Consider the following 9,496-nt stretch of genomic DNA (forward strand, 5'->3'; position numbering starts at 1 on the left):
CGATATATCGACACTCTTCCGAAATGTAATGTAAAATAGTGGCGTCGTATCTACTCCAGACGTATCGATATGTTGTTGTTGTGGTCTTAAGTCTTGAGACTGGTTTGATGCAGCTCTCCGCGCTACTCTATCCTGTGGAAGCTTCATCATCTCCCAGTACGTACTGCAACCTACGTCCTTCTGAATCTCCTTAGTGTATTCATCTCTTGGTCTCCCTCTTCGATATTTACCCTCCACGCTGCCCTCCAATACTAAATTGGTGATCCCTTGATGTCTCAGAACATGTCCTACCAACCGATCCCTTCTTCTAGTCAAGTTGTGCCACAACCTCCTCTTCTCCCCAATCCTGTTCAATACCTCATCATTAGTTATGTGATCTACCCATCTAATCTTCAGCATTCTTCTGTAGCACCACATTTCGAAAGCTTCTATTCTCTTCTTGTTCAAACTATTTATCGTCCATGTTTCACTTCCATACATGGCTACACTCTATACAAATACTTTCAGAAACGACTTCCTGACACTTAAATCTATACTCGATGTTAATAAATTTCTCTTCTTAAGAAACGCTTTCCTTGCCATTGCCAGTCTACATTTTACATCCTCTCTACTTCTACCATCATCAGTTATATTGCTCCCCAAATAGCAAAATTCCTTTACTACTTTAAGTGTCTCATTTCCTAATCTAATTCCCTCAGCATCACCTGACTTAATTCGACTACATTCCGTTATCCTCGTTTTGCTTTTGTTGATGGCCTTTGCCGTCTCTGACAGAATTACAATGTCATCGGCGAACCTTAAAGTTTTTATTTCTTCTCCATGGATCTTAATACCTACTCCGAATTTTTCTTTTGGTCCTTTTACTGCTTGCCCAATATACAGATATATCGTTACCGAAATGGCCATACCGAGTGCTGATATTTTTATTTTATATTATATTTTTTCGCAATTTTCTTTAAACATTTGAAGCTGTTCATTTGAAATTCTAGTAGGAAATAAGTTTCCTTTCACTGTGTGAAGGAGTCTTACTATTTCTTGAGTTCCCAGAATGAGATCTTCACTCTGTAAAGCAGTGTGCGCTGATATGAAACTTCCTGGCAGATTAAAACTGTGTGCCGGACCGAGACTCGAACTCGGGACCTTTGCCTATCGCGGGCAAGTGCTCTACCGTCTGAGCAACCCAAGCACGACTCACGCCCCGTCCTCACAGCTTTACTTCTGCCAGTACCTCGTCTCCTACCTTCCAAACTTTACAGAAGCTCTCCTCCGAACCTAGCAGAACTAGCACTCCTGAAAGAAAGGATATTGCGGAGATATGGCTTAGCCACAGCCAGGGGGATGTTTCCAGAATGAGATTTTCACTTTGCAGCGGAGTGTGCGCTGATGTGAAACTTCCTGGCAGATTAAATTCCATGTCTCCGCAATATCCTTTCTTTCTGGAGTACTAGTTCTGCAAGGTTCGCAGGAGAGCTTCTGTAAAGTTTGGGAGGCAGGAGACGAGGTACTGGCAGAAGTAAAGCTGTGAGGACCGGGCGTGAGTCGTTCTTGGGTAGCTCAGTTGGTAGAGCTCTTGCCCGCGGAAGGCAAAGGTCCCGAGTTCGAGTCTCCGTCCAGCACACAGTTTTAATCTGCCAGGAAGTTTACTTCTTGAGTTTTCGTCACGTCCAATCTTCCTCTTTGAGTTTGTGAATGCAAGAAGAGAGAGAAAAGATTAACACGATTTTAGTAAACTGTAGGAGCATCTAAGAAAAGGTCCCAGATTATCATCGCTTACTGAACGTTATAATGCACAGATAGTATTGGGGACAAAAAGCTGGTTGAAACCACACGTCAATGACAACGAAATCGAAAGTTGAGATTGGGATATTTACCGTGAGGATAGGTTATTCGCCAATGGTGTCGGCGTGTTTATTGCAGTAAATAATGCGATGAAATCTAGCGATGTTATCACGGATTGCGAATGTGCATTAATCTGGGCGAAGTTGAGTATCAAAGAACTATTAAAAATGGTGATCAGATGCTTTTATAGACCACCTGGGTCAGGATCTGTAGCTGTGGAGCGCTTCAGACAGAACTTGCAGAATATCATTTGTAATTTTCCTGATCATGCCGTTGTAATAGGGGGTGACTTCAACTTGCCACGTAGAGATTGGGAGTGTTATGCCATCAAAACTGGTGACAGAGACAGGGATTCGTGTGGCATTGTTCTGGATGTCTTGTTCGAAATTTACGTTGAGCAGGTAGTTAGAGAACCAAATTGAGAGGGTACCGTCTTAGACCTCCTGGCAACAAACAGGAATGAAATTATAGAATCAGTTAACGAAGAGGAAGATATCAGTGACCATAAAGCTGTGACAGCATCTATGACGACTGGTCGTACAAGGAATGTTAAGAAAGGAAGGAAGATATATTTGCTCAGCAACGGTGAGAGGATACAAATTTCAGGTTCGGTGATGAGGACGAGGATGTGGAGAAGAAACGGAAAAAATTCAAAGGAATCGTTCAATATGCTTCAAATGGTTCAAATGGCTCTGAGCACTATGGGACTCAACATCTTAGGTCATAAGTCCCCTAGAACTTAAAACTACTTAAACCTAACTAACCTAAGGACATCACACACACCCATGCCCGAGGCAGGATTCGAAGCTGCGACCGTAGCAGTCCCGCGGTTCCGGACTGCAGCGCCAGAACCGCTAGACCACCGCGGCCGGCCGTTCAATATGCCCTAGACAATTATGTTCCGAGTAAGGTTTTAAGGGACGGGAAAGATCCACCATGGTTTAATGGCCGTGTTAGAAAAGCGCTACGTAAGCAAAGAGCACTTCTTCTCAGATTGAAGAGAAGTAAAAACCTAGCTGACAAACAAAAGCTGAACGAAGCGCAAATGAGCGTAAGGAGATCATTGAGAGTAGCGTTCAATGACTGAAAGTAAGACGCTGTCAACCTGTCTGACTAAAAACCCTAAGAGATTTTGGACGTATGTTGAATCAGTAAGTGGGTCAATATCATCTATTCATTCTCTCAGCGACCACACCGGCACTGAAACGGATGATAACAGAGAGAAGGGCGAAATACCGAATTCGGTCTTCCGAAGTTGTTTCACCGCAGAAGATGGTAACATTGTCCCTCTGAAATGGCAGACATTGAGGTACCGGATCGCGGAATTGAAAAGCAGCTACAATCGCTTAATAGTGGAATGGCTTCCGGACCACATGAGATACCTATAAGATTGCATAAAGATAATGAAAAAGAAATTGCTGCCCTTCTAGCAGTAATTCAGCGTAGATCGCTTGAGCAACGAAAGGTGCCTAACGACTGTAAAAAAGCGCAGGTCATTCCCGTTTTTAAGAAAGGCCGTACGACGGATCCACACAATTATAGGCCTATATAGTTGACGTCAATCTGTTGTAGGATTACGCATCATGTTTTATGCTCAAGAATTATAACATTTTTGGAAAATGAACATCTCCTCTATAAAAGTCAACATGAATTCCGCAAACAGAGATCCTGGGAAACTCAGCTCGCTCTGTTCCTCCATCAGATCCACAGCGCAGTGGACAACGGCACTCAGGTTGATGCCGTGTTCCTTGATTTCAGTGAGGCATTTGACACCGTCCCGCACTGCCGTTTAATGAAAAAAGTACGGGCTTACGCAGTATCTGAGCAGATCTGCGATTGGATTCAAGATTTCCTTGCAGATAGAACTCAATACGTCGCTTTTAACGGAACAAAATCGACAGATGTAAAGGCAATATGCGGAGTACCACAGGGAAGTGTGCTATTTACAATATATGTAGATGATCTAGTAGAAAGCGTCGGATGCTTTTTAAGGCTATTCACAGATGATGCATTCGTCTATTCCTAAGTTACAACGCCAGAAGATAGTAAGAATTTACAGAATGACCTGCAGAGAACTGATAAATGGTGCAGGCTCTGGCAATTGATCCCGAACGTAAATAAATGTAACATATTGCGCATACATAGGAAAACAAATCCACTACTGTACAACTACACTGTTGATGACAAACAGCTGGAGACAGCGTCTGCCGTAAAATATCTATGCGGAACTATCCAGAGCGACCTTAAGTTGAATGACCACATCTACATCGATACCCTGCAATTCACACTTAAGTGCCTGGCAGAGGGTTCATCGAACCACCTTCACAATTCTCTATTATTCCAATCTCGTATAACGCACGGAAGGAATGAACACCTATATCTTTCCGTACGAGCTCTGATTTCCCTTATTTTATTTTGGTGATCGTTCCCGCTTATGTAGGTCTGTGTCGACAAAATATTTTCGCATTCGGAGGAGAAAGTTGGTGACTGGAATTTCGTGAGAAGATTCCGTCGCAACGAAAACCGCCTTTCTTTTAATGATTGCCATCCCAAATCCTGTATCATTTCTGTGACACTCTCTACCATATTTCGCGATAATACAAAACGTGCTGCCTTTCTTTGAACTTTTTCGATGTACTCCGTCAGTCCTACCTGGTAAGGATCCCACACCGCGCAGCAGTATTCTAAAGGAGGACGGACAAGCGTAGTGTAGGCAGTCTCCTTAGTAGATCTGTTACATTTTTTAAGTGTCCTGCCAATAAAACGCAGTCTTTGGTTAGCCTTCCCCACAACATTTTCTATGTATTCTTTCCAATTTAAGTTGTTCGTAATTGTAATACCTAGGTATTTAAACAGATAGTGGGAAAAGCAGACACCATGACCAGATTCATCGGAAGACTGTTAAGGAAATGAAACTCTTCCACGGAAGAAGTGGCTTATAAGGCACCTGTTCGCCCGATTGCTCATCTATCTGGGATCTCTGTCAGGGAGGACTGACAGAGGAGATAAGATCCAACGAGTAGCGGGGCGTTTCGCCACGGAATCGTTTTGCTGGCGAGAGAGCGTTAAAGAGATGCTAAACAAACTCCACTGGCAGAAGTTACAACACAGGCGTTGTGCATTACGGAGAGGTTTACTATTGAAAGTTCGGGACAGCACTTTTCAAAAAAATGGCTCTGAGCAGTATGGGACTCAACTTCTGAGGTCATTAGTCCCCTAGAACTTAGAACTAGTTAAACCTAACTAACCTAAGGACATCACACACAGCCATGCACGAGGCAGGATTCGAACCTGCGACCGTAGCGGTCTCGCGGTTCCAGACTGCAGCGCCTAGAACCGCACGGCCACTTCGGCCGGCAGCACTTTTCAGGAGGAGTCGGAAAAAGATATTACTTCGGTCACGTATTGACCACGAGCAGACAATTCGAGAAATTAGAGCCAATACAGAGGTTTACCGACAATCTTTCTTCCCACGCACTATTCGCGAGTGGAACAGGGTTGGAGGTTATCAGATAGTGGTTCCGAAAGTACCCTTTGCCACACACCATTATGTGGCTTCCCGAGTATGATGTAGATGTAGATGAAGTATAGATGGCACAAAGAAAGAAATCCGATTGCACTAGCGCGTGGATGGAATAACAAGATATCCGATGTGAAGAAACAGCACACCAATTGCGTCTAAACAATTTTTAACGTAACTGCAGTCCACTCCACGATCTATGGCGGTTCGCGTATGTCGAAGCATGGACGGGGATTGCATTGTTGGCCATTCCAAGCGACAGTTGCGGTATAGGAAGGCGCGTGCTTTCTGCTTGAAGAAAGCGTATATCCTGCAAATTGTGTCTCTCGCGCGCTTTAGCAGAATTCATCTCTTACCACCACCATAATCGATGACAACTCTGAACAAATGGAATGGAAATTCAGTAAAAAACTCGCTACGATCACGTTTAATGTTATCCTTAGCTACGGCATTCACGGTAGTGTGCCCACAAAACTTCTGATCCGTCATTGGCTGTTGGAGAGTGCGTCTCGTAGGCGCGCAGAACAAACCTAAACTAGACAGGCATTCTTCAAAAATAGTTGCCGAAACTGATGACCAAAAATCTAAATGACAAGATTGGTCTTTGCAGTGCACATGGATGTGTGAGAGGAAACGCTGACGTAATCGGCGCTCGGTGCTACCAACAGAAACTGCTGCGTTTAACTTCACCACGCAGTTTTGACACTACAACTGTCAGGTCGCTGGTGTTGGCAGAAGTGAAGAAACACGAAAGTCGACATGAAATGTTCCAGGCAAGTCCATATGCGACGAAACGGAACGACGGACCCAACAGATCTGTTATTGTGGCCACTTACAAGCAGGTACGATTCTTAGCAAAGTGGTCATCGCCAACCGTGAAACGTGGATCGTTTTCCTTTCAGTTGTTGCTTTAAGGGGGATAAGCGGGCTGCTAGCTTGTTGATGTACAAAATATCTAATAACGAATCAATACTTATCAACGTCTACATCTACGTGATTACTCTGCTATTCACAATAAAGTGCCTGGCAGAGGGTTCAATGAACCACCTTCAAGCTGTCTCTCTACCGTTCCACTCTCGAACGGCGCGCGGGAAAAACGAGCACTAAAATTTTTGTGTGTGAGCCCTGATTTCTCTTATTTTATCGTGATGATCATTTCTCCCTATGTAGGTGGGTGCCAACAGAATGTTTTCGCAATCGGAGGGGAAAACTAGTGATTGAAATTTCTGAGAAGATCCCGTCGCAATGCAAAGCGTCTTTGTTTTAATGATTGCCACTCCAATTCACGTACCATGTCTGTTGCACTATCTCCCCTATTTCGCGACAGTACAAAAGGAGTATCCCTTCTTTGAACTTTTTGGATCTCATCCGTCAGTCCCACCTGATGCGGATCCCACACTGCACAGCAGTATTTCAGAATAGGGCGGACAAGGTGGAGTAAGCAGTCTCTTTAGTAGACCTGTTGCACCTTCTAAGTGTTCTGCCAATGAGTCGCAGTCTTTGGTTTGCTCTACCCACAAAATTATCTATGTGATCGTTCCAATTTAGGTTATTTGTAACTGTAGCCCCTAAGTATTCAGTTGAATTTACAGCCATCACATTTGTGTTACTTACCGCGTAATCGAAATTTAGCGGATTGCGTTTAGTAATCATGTGAATAATTCCACACTTTCTTTATTCAAGGTCAACTGCCACTTTTCGCACCATACAGATGTAAGACGTCTTGGTCTCCTGACCTTCATTGCTTACATATTCCGCCCTCTGCAATCATATTTCGCACATCAAGACGCTTCATTCGAACCCAAACTCGATAAGATAAAGTCAATGTTGTATGAATTCATGTAAACGATACGCAGACAACAAGTGCACACCGGTATTGAGAGGCTCGAGGCTGGTGTAGACACACACATTCAAGACACGGCGGTCACAAGAGCTTTTACAGGGTGGCGCAGATGGATCGGGTGGTTTTAAAATACTTGTCAAACTGTCAATTGTAAAGGTATTGGATTGAAATAAAGTGCAAAACGTGTAGTTACAATGGAAGTTTATTAACAAAAAAATAGTAATGTTAGTTTTTAAAAATTACATCCATCAAATGCCCTCCTTCTCGAGCGACGCATTCTTGGAGTCGGTCCTTAACGTTCCGCATTGCCCGCTCAAGCACATCACCAGGAATTGATGTGATTTCGGTGTGAATTGCTGCCTTCAACTCCTGAATGGTCCGGGGTTTGTTCATGTAGACCCTTGCTTTTAAATAGCCCCATAAGAAAAAGTCACATACCGTGAGGTCCGGCGAGCGAGGGGGCCAATGGACATCTCCATTACGGGAAATCAAACGGCCAGGGAACAGAGCGCGTACAGCTTGCATTGATATCCTAGCGGTATGTGCAGTTGCCCCGTCTTGTTGGAACCACATATTGCCCATGTCGTAATTGTTCTCTTCAAGTTGTGGGAGAAGAAAATCTTCAATCATGTTCACATAACGCTGCGAATTAACAGTAACCGCCTGCTCCCTTTCATTTTCAAAAAAGTAAGGACCAATTATCCCTACCTTAGAAACCCCACACCAAACCGTCACTTTGTCACTATGGAGAGGCCGTTGGTGTAGATCTCTTGGGTTAGTGTCGGCCCAGTAACGGCAATTTTGCTTGTTTACGTATCCGTTAATGTGAAAGTGAGCCTCGTCAGACATCATGATAATCAGGTTTACATCTTCCAATAACTCCAACATCTGTTGGCTAAACTGAAGCCTTTGAAGATGGTCTGTTGGGAGAATCTTCTGTACCAACAGGATTTTATAGGGGTGGAATTTCAGTTCTTCGTTAAGAATCCTTTGAAGGCTCCGACGTGACATTCCAAGAGCTTGAGCACGACGTCTCGTTGATCGACGTGGGCTCGCAGTGACATCGCGTCTCACACGCTCCACGTTCTCAGGCGTTGTTATTGTTGGCGGTCTAGGCGTCCATTTTGGAGCACATGAACCAGTAGTGCGGAAATTATGCACCCAACTCAATATCGTATCTCGCTTAGGAACACTACCGCGAGGTGGGATGTTGAAACGCCGGCGAAAGGCACGCGTCACAGCAACAATTGACTCGTTATTGCGTATGAACTCTTCCACTGCGAAAACATGATGCTCAACGGACCACGTAGCCATCGCGACTGACTGCCAGCCTGCAACTGAAACTTCCCGTCCCCCCCCACCACAGGACGAAGTCGCCGAACACCTGGCTCCCCCCCTCCAGACGTACAGTCCACTTCAAAACCACCCGATCCATCTGCGCCACCCTGTAGTTCGGGAGAGGTGGACCGCACGCTGAGATTCTGGTCCCTTCAGAGGACGATTCAGCCTATCTACGTCGGACGGCGACCGCCCGTGGAGCGGACAGCGTGTGCCCGAGTGAATGGGGAGAACGTCCCCGCGTTCAGCTTAAAAGCAAATTCCGCTACATTGTGTGGGAGCGCCCAGCCTACGCATTCTTTACAAACATAGCATGCAGTTTCAGAGGTTTTCACAGGAAGACAGCAAACGCCAAACGCCGATCCTACAGATTTCCGGATTGGTCGCCTTAAACGAAACGGCATTCTCCTGTTTTAGAAGAGCGATGCTGATTGGCAGACGATATTCCTGATGCCTTGAGCTGAAGGAGTAACGGAAGACACCGACAGACGTACCCCTTCACGTCTGGCGTGGAGAGGGGCCGCTCCGTTGTCACTCTTGGAGCGAGAACAGGTAACGAGAGTGTGTGCGCTCATACATTGCGAGGTACACTAAATTATAGAATCTACATATGTAAATGATGCTCTAAACCCCCCCGCCCCCTCTATTCTAACTCCGACTTTTGCTGTTGCACAAGGATTAAAAAATATACGCAACTGACTGTAATCAACCCTGCAAGTGGAGTAGAAAAGAGTTTGGCACCTGCAATAATTTAATTTGATAAATAAGTTAAATAAACGAAGGTTTCATTAACATAGTAAGGAATGATAGGTTTGCTCTACCAATTAACAGAATGAAAGTTCTGTCCAAAATAACAATATGATTTATTAAGACTAAATACAAAATACTAAACCAAAACACATGAAACATTTACAATACATCAAATTGGCTCAAATTGGATACTCATACAAACACTG

This window comes from Schistocerca piceifrons, chromosome 11 (genome assembly GCF_021461385.2).
Source record: "Schistocerca piceifrons isolate TAMUIC-IGC-003096 chromosome 11, iqSchPice1.1, whole genome shotgun sequence".
Taxonomy (NCBI): domain Eukaryota; kingdom Metazoa; phylum Arthropoda; class Insecta; order Orthoptera; family Acrididae; genus Schistocerca; species Schistocerca piceifrons.